Source organism: Trachemys scripta, chromosome 1 (assembly GCF_013100865.1).
Source record: "Trachemys scripta elegans isolate TJP31775 chromosome 1, CAS_Tse_1.0, whole genome shotgun sequence".
Classification (NCBI taxonomy): Eukaryota; Metazoa; Chordata; order Testudines; family Emydidae; genus Trachemys; species Trachemys scripta.
Window position 1 is genome coordinate 280,476,984 of NC_048298.1, and position 17,120 is coordinate 280,494,103.

Consider the following 17,120-nt stretch of genomic DNA (forward strand, 5'->3'; position numbering starts at 1 on the left):
AGCCTATTGTGGAACTGGCCACAGGATCATAGAGACACACATGGCTCCTTTATGTCCTGCCACCTCTGCCCAGGGTATACAAGGCACAGTTGAGAATCTGGTCCAATGTGTTTAATTTCAGGTTTGTACCATAATCCAACCCAAAACCAGCAAATGCAAAGTCATAACAATGGACGTATGCTCCTTGCCCACCCCTGGACTATATATAGGCACAGCTTTGGCTTTCCACCCAGTTTGCTATTCTGTGGAACATAAGAACAGTCATACTGGGTCAGACCAATGGTCCATCTAGTCCAGTATCCTGTCTTCTGACAGTGGCCAATGTGAGGTGCTTCAGAGGGAATGCACAGAACAGGTAATCAAATGATCCATACCCTGTCGTCCATTCCCAGCTTCTGGCAAACAGAGGCTAGGGACACTTCAGAGCATGGTTTTTGCATCCCTGCCCAGCCTGGCTAATCTTAATAATATTTACTTGTATATTATATATTTAATCATTGTGTCTAGGGCTTGATCTGGTGAGTGCTCAGCTCCTACTGAAGTGAGGATATGGGGTGTTCTGAACCTAGCTGCATCAGGCCTTTTATCTTTATCTGGCTCCAGGTATGCAAGACACTGGCAATTACAAAGGTTTGTAGAAATTTGCATTTGGGGAAAGCAATGCAGATTGTAACTGTTTTGAATGTCTTATGTGACAAGCCCCTCAGGAAACACTGTTTTGGATGCTAGCTCTCTTGTTACCATATTAATTGACTTTGTCATGACAGTTTTGGCATCTGAAAATGGCTGTGAACATGTTGTACTCCTCAAGAGACCAATCAGGGGCAGGGGAAATTGGTTTACTGGTTTCCAAACAGCGTGTGCTAAAGGTGCTGCTATTCAAGCATAGTTTAGATTCTTCTATTTGAGCTTGAATGAGGAGCCAAAGACACTGCAGACTAAGGAAAGAGCTGCTTGTATTTAGAACTGAGGAGAGGAACCTGAGAACATTATTTCTCTGCAAGGGGGATTTCTGCAGTGAGTTTTGCATGTGAGCAAATCTGAAAAATGTGTGTCATAGTAGTGAAGGCAGGATTGGGTAGCTGAAGATCGAGGCTCTAAGGATCCTGCAAAGTCCTGAGCACCACCTGAGAAATGCTGAGAATCAACTTTGAGTGATTTCAGCTCAGCTTGCTGCATGACATGCATTCAGTCTAAATCTTACTATGTGACCAAAGAACTCACTGTCATAATGAGAGACTAGGAATGGAAGGAAGGGAAGTATCATGGGATAAATCAAAGAAATGGGTGAGCTGCTGTAGCCTGCAATGTGCAGGAGGTCAGACTAGATGATCACGGTGGTCCCTTCTGACTTTCAAGTCTATGAGTCTATAATATATCTGCTCTTTTAATTTATGCTGGGTTTTTAATATAAAAACTAAGAGATTTTCATTTCTAGTTTGCTTTTGTTCTGCTTGGGGAGTGATGGGCAGTGGGAGGCTGCTGTGGAACAAGTTTGAAGGCGGTGAAAAGCGTGGACCATGATGGGGAGGGGAGAAGGGAAAGAAAAGAATAAGGAGAAGGAAATTACTTTAGCATGAAAGGCCAAAGGAGTAGTAAGAAAAAAAGAGCCTGATTCACCATTGCATTTCTTCAGTTCTGTATCTGCGGAACTCAGTTGAAGGGAATCGTTACACCAGGGTAAAGCTGCAGCAACGCAGTGAATCAGGCCCTAAAGGTTAAATATCGGGAAATTCCTTTTATCCTGAAAAGCACAGGAGGATGAAAAGGGGCAGATACGGCAGCAGGGCTTCTTACCTGATTCATGTTTCAGGAAGTCAGAGAAGGTCTTTTTTAAGTTTCTCACAAACTTATGCAAAATCATTTTCATGCACTTAGTGACATTGGTGCAATGTTAGTGCTGTAGGTCCAGATCTGTGAAGCTGTCACAAGAATCTCAGTGAAAACCGAGTAGAGTATAAAAGCGAAAAGACAAGGGCATAGGTTGTTACTAGCTCTGTTTGGAAACAGAATGGGGGAGCAGCTGGAAGAACCCTTCCTTTTCTCCCTCTCTTATTATGTGGCTAGTCCTTGAACTCAGACAGCCAAAGGGCATGGGGACAGATATGATAAAGGAGGACTGGGGCCCCATCCCATCCACACTAGCCAACTGACCAGGCAACATATAGGAAGAGGATGCACCATTACAAAGACTATAGCAGTCACTGGGCAACCCTGGTAATCCTGGATGGGGATCCTGCCTCAATGCATTCCCTCCCGGGGCTGTCTATGGCTGCATCCCCCCAACAGAGATCATCACATAAATCACTAATGAAGCCCATTATATGCTAGAAGCTATATATGTTTCCATAAAGTGGTAGGACCCAGTAATAGCGTAGAAATATACAAGGACTAGAAATGTTGATTACTGGAGCAATGCCACCACAAAGGTAATGAAGGATTTAGTGGCCCACAAAGCAACAGTTCTTGCAGATAGCTTATGTCCTAGTAAGTGGTGGAAGGACATGCAAAGAGGTACATACTGTGCAAAATATTGCCTGGTTATTGTTTTTTTGGTTCATTTGTTTTTTCTTTTCCACCCATTTAAAATCAGTACATCTGTAGCATGCACGAGCAGTATAGTCAGGGAGAGTAGAAGGATCAATGGAAGGACTGAAGTGAGAACATTAGTAGGTCAAGACTCTGAATGACAAAACATCTATTACTCATTTTACTCACATCCATATCTAGAGTTAGGGAAGTCGTTGACACACAAGACATGTGGGTAAATTTTTCCATCAGATGATATAATCTACTACTAAAGGAACATTTGAAAAGGCAACTAAATACTACAGAAACCAGCCTGCATACTAAGTACAAAATTGTCCAAAATACATGGTATGAACTTTTCAGCCCTTTTCATTTGCAAAGTTCAAGAATTCTCAGGAACTCATGAAACACTATATGAATTTGTAAAATCACCAGCATTTCTTCCAAGGGGACCTCGGGAGTGTAGAAAACTCTCCTGGCAACAATATCCAACTCTTTGAGAACACCTAGTTATGTATCTATCCACATTTGTCTGTGGATTTTTAATGTACCAAACATCGTGATATCTAGGCACCAATATCTTTGCAATAGATTATTGTGTGATAAGGTCTTGAGTAAAATTCTGCTTAGTTAACTACATTAAAGAATTTAGATACATTTTGTAGTTTTCCTAGCACTACACATTTTCTTTCTTTACCCCATATGAAAAGAAATATAGCAAGGTTTTCACCCTAAGCAAGAATCTTATAGCCTGTATTTTGTATGAAGTGTCCATAAAGTACACTTGCTATGTGCTGCATTATAGGATAAAAAAACTATAATAGTTTTAAAGAAACTACCAGGGGGAAAAAAGGTTCCTTGTCACCAATGACTTGGCTCCTCTCGTAGCTTGATAAATACATGTCTCAGTTCCTCCTCCACTAGAGGAAATAAAATTTGGTTAATTTTATTTTTTCAATTGTTCCTTGATTATTCTGAAGCTTTCTGGATTTCTCTCTGAAAGAGCATTACCCAGGCAGGACTGACGTCTGGAGCTGATAGTTTCTAATTTTGTTATTATTCATGGGGGGAAGAACTTGTATCTAGCATAAGATACATAAATAAAGTGCTGATAGAGCAAGATTACAACATTTTTCCTTTACCCTGTGACAACACCTGCGTGCAAGGGTTATTTGGAAGCAGCAGCATAACTATACCAGACCAGGCCATCCGTGCATCTACCCTGCAGCAGAATATTTTTCCTAACTCCCATCAGCTAGTGGCTTATGATCTGAACCATAAGGGTTTGCATGCCATGTCAATTGAATAATTCCACAGAAAACTTACACTGGTATAAAACCAGTGTACGAGAGTTCAGTATAGGCACTAAAAGTCAAGAGAAAAGAAAAGAGTATTCTATAGGGAAATGGAATATTTCTGTAGGGAAGGGAGTAGAAAAGTCTGAGGGAGCCAGAAAGTATCTGGGAGAAGATCACATGAGTGAGTGATGTAGGATATTGGGGCAAGTGCTAGGGTTTTAAAGGCAGGATGGGGCAAAGTAAAAAGGCAGTTTTATTTCAAACAATTCAATGATAACAGCAAAGCTTTACAATAATTAGTTGGTTTCAAACATATTGTCACTGAATTTGATTGAAGAAATCCCATACTTTTTTTAATCTGGGGTGCGCATGGAGAAGGAAACTGCAAAGCGTTTGCCAAAATCTTTAGCAGATTTTATATGGCCCCTGCCCCTAATGTCTCTACTACAGAGAGGTGGACAACAGGCAAAAATTCTGTGCTATCTGCTCATCAGACACTTATGGGAATAGGCCTGATTCCCCCATTGTCTTTGATTTTGAGTAGACCTCTTCGATTAATTGCAGTTAACTCGCATGATTAACTCAAAGAAATTAATCGCAATTAAAAAAATTAATTGAGATTAATCGCAATTTTAATCGCGTTGTTAAACAATAGAATATCTATTGAAATTTATTAAAGATTTTTGATGTTTTTCTACATTTGTATATATATTTTATTCTGTGTTGTAATTTAAACCAAAGTCTATATTATTTTTTATTACAAATATTTGCACTGTAAAAATGATAAACAAAAGAATTAGTATTTTTCAATTCACCTCATACAAGTATCGTAGTGCAATCTCTTTGTTGTGAAGTGCAATTTACAAATGTAGATTTTTTTTTGTTACATAACTGCACTCAAAAACAAAACAATGTAAAACTTCAGAGCCTACAAGTCCACAAAGTCCTCCTTCTTGTTCAGCCATTTGCTAAGATAAACAAGTTTGTTTACATTTACAGGAGATAATGCTGCCCCTTCTTATTTACAATGTCACCAGAAAGTGAGAACAGGCATTTTCATGGCACTTTTGTCGCCTGCATTACAAGGTACTTATTTTCCAGATATGCTAAACATTCATTGTTTTTTTACAGTGCAAATACTTGTAATCAAAAATATAAAGTGAGCACTGTACACTTTGTATTCTGTGTTGTAATTGAAATCAATATATTAGAAAATGTAGAAAACATCCAAAAATATTTAAATAAATGGTATTCTATTATTGTCTAACAGTGCAATTAATCGTGATAATTTTTTTTAATCGCGCGATTCATTGTGATGAATTTTGTTAATCACTTGACAGCCCTAATTTCTCATAGTCAGACGCTCTTATGCACAGTGAGTATCACCATGTACAGGTGTAAATGTCTACACAAGGTGCAAGGCAGTGGAGAAACAGGTCCTTCATGCATATCCTTTTCCAAAGAGTTAAAGAAGTCATCAGAGTTATAAGCCATACGGCAGTGGTCTCAGTCAGACCATCCGTTTTATTTGTCTGCTGGAGAAAACAATGTGCTGTTTCCAAGAGCACTTTGTCCTGAAGTGACTGATGTGGCTGCTGCAGTGTATTTGGAGGACAGCATGTTAGGCATAAAGAATCAGGATCCTCAGTTAAAGCACAGCAAGAAATCAGAGAAGTATATTCTAACCATAGACAAAAAGACAGGAGAGATGAATAGGCTACAAGAGCTGAATTCCTCCTCCTTTGCCTCAGGAAACAAGATAGGCACATAGCGGGAGCTCTATTCTCTGGTGACTTGTCTTTCAATTTACAGAGGAAACTTTAGAGTCATTGGTATTATTTTAGGTCCAGACTAAAAGACACTAATGCCCACTGTTTAGATCTAGATCTAGATCCAGTGATAGAAAAACTTTAGAAATGTTGGGGGGTAAACATCCAAGAATTCTCCTATGAATGTACGCCTCTGAATTCTTGCTGTGCTTTAACTGAGGATCCTGATTCTTTTTGTTTAACTCTGCCCACGCTGTCACTTTGAACCAGCCACCTGCTCCTCTCAGGAACCTCCAGCACAGGGTACAGGTGGGGCATTCCTACATCCCAGCTACTTCACAATTGCTATTCAGTCCATTCCAGCCACAGCACAACTTAGGGCTGCCTTAAGCCTGCTTCATCTTGTGAAAGAGGGAAAACCAGCTGTTGGCAGCCCTAGTATAGGTAAGGCACCACCACACTTTCTCAGTCCGGCACCAGGCTCAGCACTGGGACAGGGGAAGAATTCCTCCCATGTGCTCCAGGACAAAGCACATTGTTAACTCCAGCAGCCAAATAAACAAAAATTGGAATCTCCGCTTCAGGACTCAGCATGCTACCCTCATTCCCTGCATAGGCCTCTGCTCCTCCTACCTGGGCTGGCTTTGTAGCAGAAAGCTTGGTGGTCTGCTGTGATCCCTTGGAGGATAGTTTAAGGAAGAGATCTGGGAACTTATTACCTTTACGCAGTGCCATGTCTTTCTCAGAGTTTGATCAGTCTGTTTGGTCTCCCACCACTCATTCAGCCTGGCATCTCACTCTCTTCTTCAGAGATTCTGTGTAGTCCGCTCGCCCGCTGCAAAAGCACCCAGAGATCCAATTACTTATTCAGTCTCTAGGGATCAAATACAGGCATCAAAACATTCCTGCAATATGCAGGCTAAACATCGCTGGAAATCCCTGCATTTTGACTGGTCAGAGGCCTTTAACTCATTGCTGGAGTGTTAATGATGTTGTCATGGCATGAGATGGATCAGTGAATAGGTGTAGCGCCTGAATATCAGTAGCCGAAATATAGAATTTCCTCATGCCATTTTGTAGCAAAACTGTACATAAAATTCCTTTCCAGTTGTGCCTTTAAAATATATGGCTTGTCCCCTTTATCACAGATATGGTTCTGTCCTGTGGGGTTTTGTTTTATTGCACATTTGTTTCTTTTGCTGCCTACTCATTTGTTTTCCTGGCTGTGGCTCTTAGCCTACTCATTTGTCTAAGTAAAATTGTCCTTGACCATGCATCACCCTCCCCCGTTTCTGTTGTTTCTTTCTCTCTGGTCACTCTGTACCCTGGCGCGTGTGTAATATTGTACTACTCATTAGTATGCTCCATGAGTGGTTTACCAATGGGGGAAGAAGGTAAAACAGGATCTGCATGGTGGTTTAGAAACTTGTCCAGGTTTTGATAAAATTGTGCACAGATTGTTCTTGACTCAGATAATAATCAAGCACTAATGAAAACTAAACTGAAGCAGGTGTCACTGGTCACAAGTTCCTTTGAAATGTATGTTTGTCTTCTTACTCTACTGAGTCTGAAGGAGCTGATCTAGACATTATTCCCTGTGTATATTCATCTGAAGGCATGACAGTCAGTGCACATATCCCCAAAATAACCCAAAACGATTTACCAGGTCTGGGTAAAACTAAGCACTAATTATAATCTGAAAGTCAGAATCTGACCAATGTGCAGCTTTACAGATTAGCATATTAGGGCTAAAAATGACTCACAGTATCTTAGTTTCCCTTCCCTGACCATAGTGTAAAGGTGGCTAAGCTATGCTGCACTTTCTCTCCAGAGGTAGTGCTGTGGGGATGCTATATAGTATGGATGAAACAAATCCATGACTGATTTCCTGAGGGAATTTGTAAAAGCACAGACTTCCTTAGCAGTCAGTAACTCAGCTGTCCACCTAGCACCTAGATGTGCATGGTCTGCCTGGTAAAACATATGACAATCCTGGCTAATAGCCGTTGATGGACCTATCCTCCATGAACTTACCTAGTTCTTTTTTGAACCCAGATATACTTTTGGCCATCTCAACATCCCATGACAATGAATTCCTCAGTTTACTTTTGCATTGTATGAAAAAGGATATCCTCTTGTTTGAAATAAACCAGCTTCCTATTAATTTCACTGAGTGACCTATGGATTTTCTATTGTGCAAAAAGGTAAATAACACCTCTATATTCAAGTTTTACACACAATTCATGATTGTCTAGATCTCTCTCATATGCCCCCTGAATTGTCTCTTTCCTAAGATGAACAACCCTAAGCTTTTTAGTCTCTACTCATATAGAAGCCATTCCATAACCTTGATCATCTTTGTTGCCCTTCTCTGAACCTTTTCCAGTTCCAATATATCCTTTTTGAGATGGAGCCACCAGAATTGGACAAAGTATTCAAAGTGTGGATGCACCATGAATTTATATAGAGGCACTATGATATTTTCTGTCTTATTTTCAATCCCTTTCCTCATGGTTCTGAACATTCTGTTCGCCTTTTTGACCACAACTGCACACTGAGCTGAAGTTTTCAAAGAACTATCCACAGTGGCTTCAAGAGTTCTTTCTTGAGTGGTGTTACCAGATTTGCCCATTACTTTGAGGTATGCTCATTTATTCGGATTACTCCTCTGGGGAAGGGGGTTCTGTAATCCTGTCAATGTACTGCTTGTGTCACTTGTGTTTACATATGGAGCTCTACTTCTCCCTTCTGCAAGTCCCCTCCCAATGGAGCTATCCTGCAGGACCTAGGGTCCCTAGGTCTGGGTTACTCCCACCCCAGAACCGGATGAACACCCACACGTACATTAACAGAGCAAGTCTGAGCGGACCGGGTCAATCAGCACTGTCAAGCTGACCCCTTATATGTCTCTGGACTCACTGGGCTGGAGGAAGCAGCACTTTCAAGCTGTCTCTCCTTATATGCCCCTGGGCTCCATGGACTGGGTCAAGCAGCACTTTCAAGCTGTTACCCTTATGCGTCCCAAATTCAGCACGTCCCTATCCCCACTCCCCCAACACAAATTGTACTGGCAGTAACCTACTCGATGAGCAAACCCCACAGTATTTTGGGCACTGCAGGGTTCTTTAGCTTAGGTAAAAGAAGCATTGCTGTAAAGTGAATGGGGGAAGCTAAAAACACAAACGAGTAAAGTCAGCAAGAGAGAGAGAAGCAACCAACTTAACCATAGAAGTTATTTATTGAATAATAGTAATAACTACACAAGGAGGACTAAACCAACATAACATACATGATTAAAGGTTAATACCTAAGGTAGAAAGGAAAACAGAGAGAGAGAGAGAGAAAGAGTGGGGGTCTCACCCACTCCATGAGGCTTGAACTGGTCAGGGTTCCCAGATGATGGTGGTAACTGAGGGTTCTGAATGCTGGAGACAGGCAGAGCCCCCAGCACGATCAGTCAGGAGATGGAGTTCCAGTGGAACTGATGCATAGTGTGGATCTAAGCATCAGAACCCTGACTAGAGGGTGAGTAGGGATTTTTGTAGAGAAATTACAATGGTTCAAGGGAGAACACCAGATTTGTTTATAGGTAAGATGATGACTCAAGGGTTTTCTTTAGACTAGACAATAGGAGCTGATCACTCTTGGCTATGGGTGGTGTTTTCTTCCAGGGAACTCACAATGCGACTAGGCTGCTTCAGTATTTGGATATCAATTAAGGATTCATTACTAGAATTGGTCTGATAATTGCTGAGCTGGGTGTGTGTGCAGGCGTAGGTTCATTAGCATCTGGAGCAGAGATTCCCAGGATGCAGTGCTTCCCTGCTTTTTCTGGTCCCAGAATTCAGTGTGGTTCTCTGTTCTCCATTCTGTATGTAAATTGAGATGTCTTCCTGTCCCATCTTTCATGCAGATGAGGCTAGGGGAGTTGTCTTTGCTCTCCATTCTGTATGCTAATGGAGATGTCTTAATCTTGTCACCCTTGTCAGGAGGCGTCTAGGTGTGTCTCCCAACGCCCTTCACTGCTCTCTGCAAGTTTTCTTTTTCTGATGGGTTTTGGTTTAAGCAGAGGCTGGGGGATGGGGGGGTGTCTTTCATGAGTTTGGCTGGATACTGCACCCTGGTTCCCCAGGAACACAGAGGTGTCTGGTATCAGTGGTGACAGTTAATTTAGAACCCATCATTATATGTCTGTAGCTGGGATTATTTTTTTTCCCAATGTACATTTCTTTGCACTTATCAATGTTGAATTTAATCTGCAATGTTATTGCCCAGGCACCCAGTTTTGTGTGATTTCTCCCCCACCCCAAACTCCTTGTAGTCAGCTTTGGATTTAATGATCTTGAGTAATTTTGTATCAACTACTAACTTTGTGTTCCCCATTGCCTGCTTCACAGTCTTCCTGCTTCTGATGTACTTCAAAAAATTCTTACTATTAGTTTTTGTGTTTCTTCTAAAAAATGTTCTTGGCCTGCCTTATTATACTTAACCTGCCAGGGTTTGTACTCCTACCTATTATCTCACTATATTTTGATTTCCAATTTTTAAATGATGCCTTTGTTCCTCTAAGCCTCCATTACACCATTCTTTAGCCATAGCCTTTCGGTCCTCTGATTGTATCAGGGTTGCCTTAATCAGAGCCATAAAATCAGAATCATAAAGTCAGAGCCATAAAAGTCAGAAAAATAAAGGTAAAATGCTTACTGGTGCCTAATTTAACAAACTGTATTAGATTCAAAGCAAAGTTTTCTCACCAAATGCTTTCAGCAGTCCTACTGACCAAACTCCCTCAGAATCCAATGGCTGTTTCTTTTGTCTCCCCAGGTGCAGTGAATGCAATGGACAGGGAGAGAGAGAGAGGCGTGTGTTGGAATGTTTGTCCTTCCCTTTTATAGTTTCAGTCCCCCTCTTGGAAAACATTTCCAGCTGAGAACTAGGAGACAAAGAATCTATGCAGAAGGATATTCCCTGCTGGGTTTTTTTCATCTGTTCGAACTTCCTTTGTTTTCCTTTCCTGCTTGATGGCTGTTTACTGCTTAAATGAAAATTAAGCAAGCACACATTCCTTCCTTTCTATAGGACAAACCTGATTTCTGCCTGGGCAAGTCTGCGGGGTTTGAAAAACCTCATACAGGGGAATCTTATAGCTTCACATACAATGTTGACACACATATTTCACTAGGGCAATATTGACTAGCAAATTATGAGCTTTCAAATGATACCTTACAAGGCATACTTTGTACAAAGATTATTACAGTAGTGTGTAGAGCAGTGGTGGGCAACCTGTGGCCCGTGGGCCGCACATGGCCCATCCGGGTAATCTGCTGGCGGGCCATGAGACAGTGTTTACAATGACCATCCACAGGCTCGGCTGCCTGCAGCTCCCAGTGGCCGCAGTTCACCATTCTCAGGTGCACCTGGCGGCCATGGAGTTGGCGCCTACGTTCCAACACCCAAAATACAAAAACAGAGTAGTTTTGGTTTTGTCCGTGCAAAAATCAGAAATGCCAATTGAAATTAAGCCAAATGAAAGACATTTCACTGTACCTAAATTCAATCAGATGATGAAGCAAAGGTGGCACCTAATACAAAAAGAGAGAAAAAATAGAAATGAAAGGGAAAGGTAAGAAATAAGGGGACAAAAATAATCATTCTTAAAAAGATATCTTTATGCAGAGAGTATGGGGGACAATTGTTATGTTTATGTTTGAAGGGGAGGAGATATGGAGATTTCAGGATGCAGTGTTTTCCATACCATACTTAGATTGAAAGCTGTTTGGGGCAAAGGCTGTTTCTTTGTTATATATTTTCATAGTGCTTAGCACTGCAGAGACCAGGCCTCTGTGATATGAATAATAAATAGTTATAATAATTGTAATTTGAGCTCACAGGAAAGGTATTGTGGCCTATTGACTGAAGACGTAGGATTGCAAAATAGTGGCTGGTAAATGAGTGTAAAACCCCTTAAAACAAGGTTCAAGGATGTCTCCAATACACCATGGTTAAGTGTATTCAAACCAACAGTGGCAGTTTATAGCCAATCTGCAATTTAATAGGCAGCTAAGAGAAAAATAAAGAATAACGGTTAAAGATAAACAGAATAATTTGTGAGGAGAAATTATCAAATATTTCAGCCCAAGAACAAGTGCATTATTTAGTAAGAGCAATTTGTTTAAAGAAGTATTGAGAGTGTCTTCCTATGTCTTAAAACAGTACTAATAGAAACAAAAATATGTGTAAAAATAATATTGTTAGCAAGTCAGAAGAAAAACATGACTCAAGAATGCAATTACCGAGACAGAGTTACAGTCATTGTATAGATGTAAAGATAACTCACTTTTTCCTGTTTAAATCCTTGACCCAGGGGAACTGACCCAAGATCAGCTCAGATGGACTTAAATATTTCATATATACCTTGAGATTTATCTGATGCAGCCACTTTCCAAATTCCAACACAAATCTAAAACAATTCAGAATCAGTGCAGGATAAATGCTTTGGTGATAAGCTTTCATTGGGAAATATCTGGAGAGGATGAAATTAACTTTTTACATTAGGTCCTTGGATTAATTAACCAGTGAATACCTATTGAATGAAGTTTCTTTCTTTCTTTCTTTTTTAATTCCAGTGAATGTTTTGTTCATTTGGTTCTTGTTTAATTATTTGTTCTAAATGCTGATGAGACATCCACTAAAGTCCCAGGTTTGATTATTATGCTATATCTTTCCCTTAGTCATTTCGCTATTGCTTTCCTCCCCTCTTTGTAAAACAAAATATACGTTCTGATCACATAGGCCACTGAATTATTTTTCAGCAACCATACACATTAAATTACTCTAGTACCAGTCATTGATATAACTTACTTCTAATCAATATTTACGTAGTACAAACCATGCTTAGTCCACCAAGTTAATGCCAGTGAATAAATAATAGGCTGGCCAACACAATCAGTCAGTGAAGCCTAGAACATATATTAAAGTTCTTGGGATAGCATTATAGTATTAATGATTTTGAACTAAGGTCTGAACACCAATTGCCTTATAATAGTACCATCCTGTAATATGGATTGAATAAAAAAGAAATAGAAGTGGGAAAAGGTGATGAAATAGAGTATGTTTAAAATGAATTATGAAGGTGTAAGGCAAGACCCTTTAAAGTACATACAGCAGAACAATACGTGATACTACATTGTAAATATGTGTTGTTTTATCAAGAAAATGGTTTGTATTCATAGTATGGGGCTGATTCAAAGATGATTACAATCAATAGAATCACTCCCACTGATTAAAGAGGACTTTGAATCAGGCCCCTATCAAATCACATGAGAAATCAAATCATGTGCTTCAAAGTTATTAGTCAGGAAAGAATTTGAAGTTACTGGTCTTTGTTAGAAGTAGTATATGGAACCAGATGGGCTATTTATCTGTCTGTCCCAGGTTTTGTAGTACCTCCCATCACCACAGCATCTGAACACCTTTGATATAAAATCTGCACCAAAAGCAAAGTCTCTAATGGAACTCAGGGAGGGCCGGGTTAGCCTTCTTTTTCAGGAAAGAAATTCAGCTTGGGATTTTTTGAGGGTGTTGTTGTTTTGAGCATGGTGATTTGTTTGATTGTTACAGGGGTTTTCTCCAGTTGTGTAATGTTCGGGTATATGGGGTGGCAGTGGTACAGGTGTCTTTCTTGCTATGGTGGAAAGCCTTTTTCAAAGAGGAAAATAATCCAATCTTGTAAAAGGCAGCTTCTAGAGTCATAAAATGGGAACTGTGGGAAAAGTGTCCCTTGTCATATATTGGCCTATGTCAAATATTTTAATGTTTTTAGTGATAAGTTGTGTTTCTTTATAATTCAAAGACTAAACAAAAATGCTCTAAATTCTCCAAATGTACCAACTCATATTATTTTAGTTGAGACTTTTATGCCCACATGATACCCCGCTAAAATTAGCGGAGCTCTATATGATTATAAGGCGTCTATAGGAGTGGGACCTTAGACATAAGCTCTTTGGGACAAGAAATAAGTGCATTTTGAAAGGAAGAATAGTTCAGTGGTTAGGCTGTTAGTCTGGGCCTTCAGACATGGGGGTTCAGGTTCCCTCCTCTGCTATGGACTTATCATATGATGTTGAGCATCACTAAGAGCCAGATACTTAGGGACTAAATTGGATTTTCAACGGTGCCTATCTCTTATGGGAGTTAAGCATTCAGGTGTTTTTGAAAACTCCATTAGTGTCTATGTGCATCTTTAGGTGTCTAAATATCTTTAAAAAATCTGGCCCTTAGCTTATCTATAACTCAGCTCCCCATCTGTAAAAGGCAGAAAATAGTATTTCCATATGTCACAGGGATATCCATTGTGAGGATAAATACATTAAAGGTTGTCAAGTATTGATATACTATGGTAATGGAGGACATATAAGTACCTGGATAGATACTTTTATGTATGAAAAGGGCCTAGCACATTGTGAGTACTACTGACCAGTAACAAACCATAATTTTATATACTCTTTGGTCAAAGCATCTTATTTTTTCCTTCTTTTTTAGTTTTTCCTGTAAAATAAATATGAAATGACTAATGCACTGATATTTTAACACCTTAACTCTAATAACCAAATTATAAACGTGCCATTTAATGTATAAATTCAGGAACAAAAGTCTTTAGTTGCATAGTAAGGGGGGGAAAAGTCCAGTGTAGGGAAAAGGATTGGAAGAATTTAAAAGCTAGAGGTGCTTGAGACAGGTACATCAGTAACAATAGCATTAGAGTTTCAGAATGCACCACATGCTTCAAAGTTTGTTGTTTCACCACCTGCTGCAGAGTGTATTATTTCTAGAGTGAAATCTACAAATATAATGAAACTGAATTGAACATACAAAGCTGGATATATACCTTGAAGGCATTTCATATATTCACATGCTGAGAGATCATAGGGCAGTGATAGAAGAAATGTAGCAAACAGAGGAAAGCATCAGATGACTGGAGAGAGTTGGACTGGAGGAGCTATAACTTGTGAAATAATGGGAGGTGTTTTTTTTTTCCCTCACCCATTTTGTACACTGAGCAATTACATGGCACTATTAAGGAGAATTTCAGAAGAATATTTCTTTCTTTGACCTGAAACAGCTTTCATAAAAAAGCAACACCAAAATATCTGAACAGTCACAATCTGTAATCCCACTACTGACCAGCTTTCAGTCCAGTTAATCTTCTTAATATATATTGGCCTAAGGAAATGGCTTAGTGTTCAAAGTATTTGGGTGGAAATATCTACAAACTATATGGTAGGAAAATACCAAGAAATCCAGTAGGGTTGAGACAGCCCTCAATCTTTTCAAGGAGGATAGTGTTCTGAAGGATATTCAATGAATTGGGTATGTAAGCTCTGATATATATATATCACCCATCTCCATGGGATTTCAGCATCTCACAAAATTACAAAGTGTAGCTATTAGGATATATATATATATATATATATGTCTTTGTCCTTCTACTCTCCAATCAGCAACAACATACTGTACAACATTATGAGGCTGACAGAGAAAGAAAGAGAAAAATTGTGGGAATGCTAGGTTGAAGAAGCTGGATTAGTATTATGTTCCAATGGTGTTGAGGTTCATGGCCATCTTGATATCTTCTGGAATTTGTTTCCAGATTTACAAACAAGCCATCTATCTTCTATCCACAAGTTTCACACTTAGGAACATAAGACATTCCATATTGCATAAGGTCAGTGATCCACTTAGTGCAGTATTTTGTCTTGGACAGTGGCTAGTACCAGCTGTTTCAGAGGAAGGTGCAAGAAACCAGGAAGTAAACAGTTCTGAGACAAACTGTCCCCAAATAAAGTCTCTTACAGCCACCCAATAATTGGAAGTTACTTTATGGCCTGAAGCTTAAGACTGATAATTTTGCCCATTGAGGCAAAAGATCAGTCATGAGAAACCATGCAGGATGAAGTGCCCCTCACGGCCATAGAGGGATCTTTGGTGAAATTTGTCTGTATGGTCCCATGGTACTTTTCATAGGAGAAGTGATTTGCCCTGGAGTCCCTGAATAAAATTGCTCCATCCCTCACTCTTGTGCAGTTGGCTTGGGATTTAATTTTAGGAAACTATTAATGGTGCCATGTCCCAAAAGATATGCACAACATTCAGTCCACACATTAACATCCTATGAGAACAAGAAAGCATCCCTCCCTTAAGATAAAAACAGTTTAAATTTCTTCTGCTTCATGGTCTTGTGATCTTTGTCTCACATGACTAGCCTGCAGTTACTGGCTTGGTCAAAGCTCTTCAGAAAACGTTGGTGAACTGAGAGAGCATATATCTCTTTAGCATGATATATAAGGCAACTCCCCCTTACTTTGCCATAGACACTACATTATTACCTTTAGCATCAATTAGGTGGTCCATAAACCCTACTTGCAGTCTATGTGGTCCAATTCTGTCACAGTCAACAGGCTTCAGGCCTGGGGTCACTATGGAAAGTCCCGCTCAGAATGACAGTTGTCTGTAAAGATCAGCTGTTTCAGCCACAAAGTATCTGTTCTCTCACAAATGCAGAGATAAGACCAGTGTGGGGCCCACACAGAGGAAACTGCTACGAGCCTTCCATGCTAGGATAAATGGACTTGTACCCACTCTTAGCAGTGATATCCCATTTATGATCTTAAGCTGTTTCTTAAAAAAAGCAAAATGGTTGGTTACACTGGGATAGAAGTATGGTACAAAGTGGCTGCACCCAACCCAACAATCTGGCCCTAAATATTTATCCTATAGTGTCAGCCATCAAAATCAGGCTTGAATAAAAGAAGCCAGGGATGAAAAGACAGGCATACTAGCTCAGAAGTGAGGGAGCAAGAAAGCAAGAATCAGGAGTCAGACATAATAAATCATGCATTATATTTACTTTACAGGATGCAGGTACAAGATTGATGGTTCGTTGCATACTACTCTGACATATTAACTGATGCGGTGACTTTGTATGCTCATTTTCAGGAGGAGTGACTTTGCCTTATGGGGAGGTGAAAAATTTCCAAAGTGATTCTGCATATTAGAGCTTGCATACATTGTATTGAACACAAGCTACTCATAGCTTTGATAAATAGCAAAAGACTGTGACGGTGTGCCAGTGAGATGTCAAAGTCCACTTCTGTTCATGATGTGGTACAATCTGCAGGCAGAGCATGTGCATGGAGAGGTTCTGTAATTGCTGATACCCTGTCTAGACACCCTTGCAGTCTGACTAATGCACAAACATTGCAAAGGTTGAAGAAATTGAAACTTAAGAAAGGGCTCTGCAAACCTTAAAAAACAATGTTTGATTCATTGTTACAACTCTGACATGCTTCTACTGAAAATCTGGAGTGCAGGTCTCTTTTTATGGTGTCATGAAAAGCAGTTGACCCAATTATACAGGAAGTATACCCCTAAGTACCCAGACTTTCCTCCTAAGGAGAAGTACTCTATAGATTGTAAAGAATTTTTTCTTTGTGGCAAAAGGATAGTTATCACAGGAAAAGTGCAG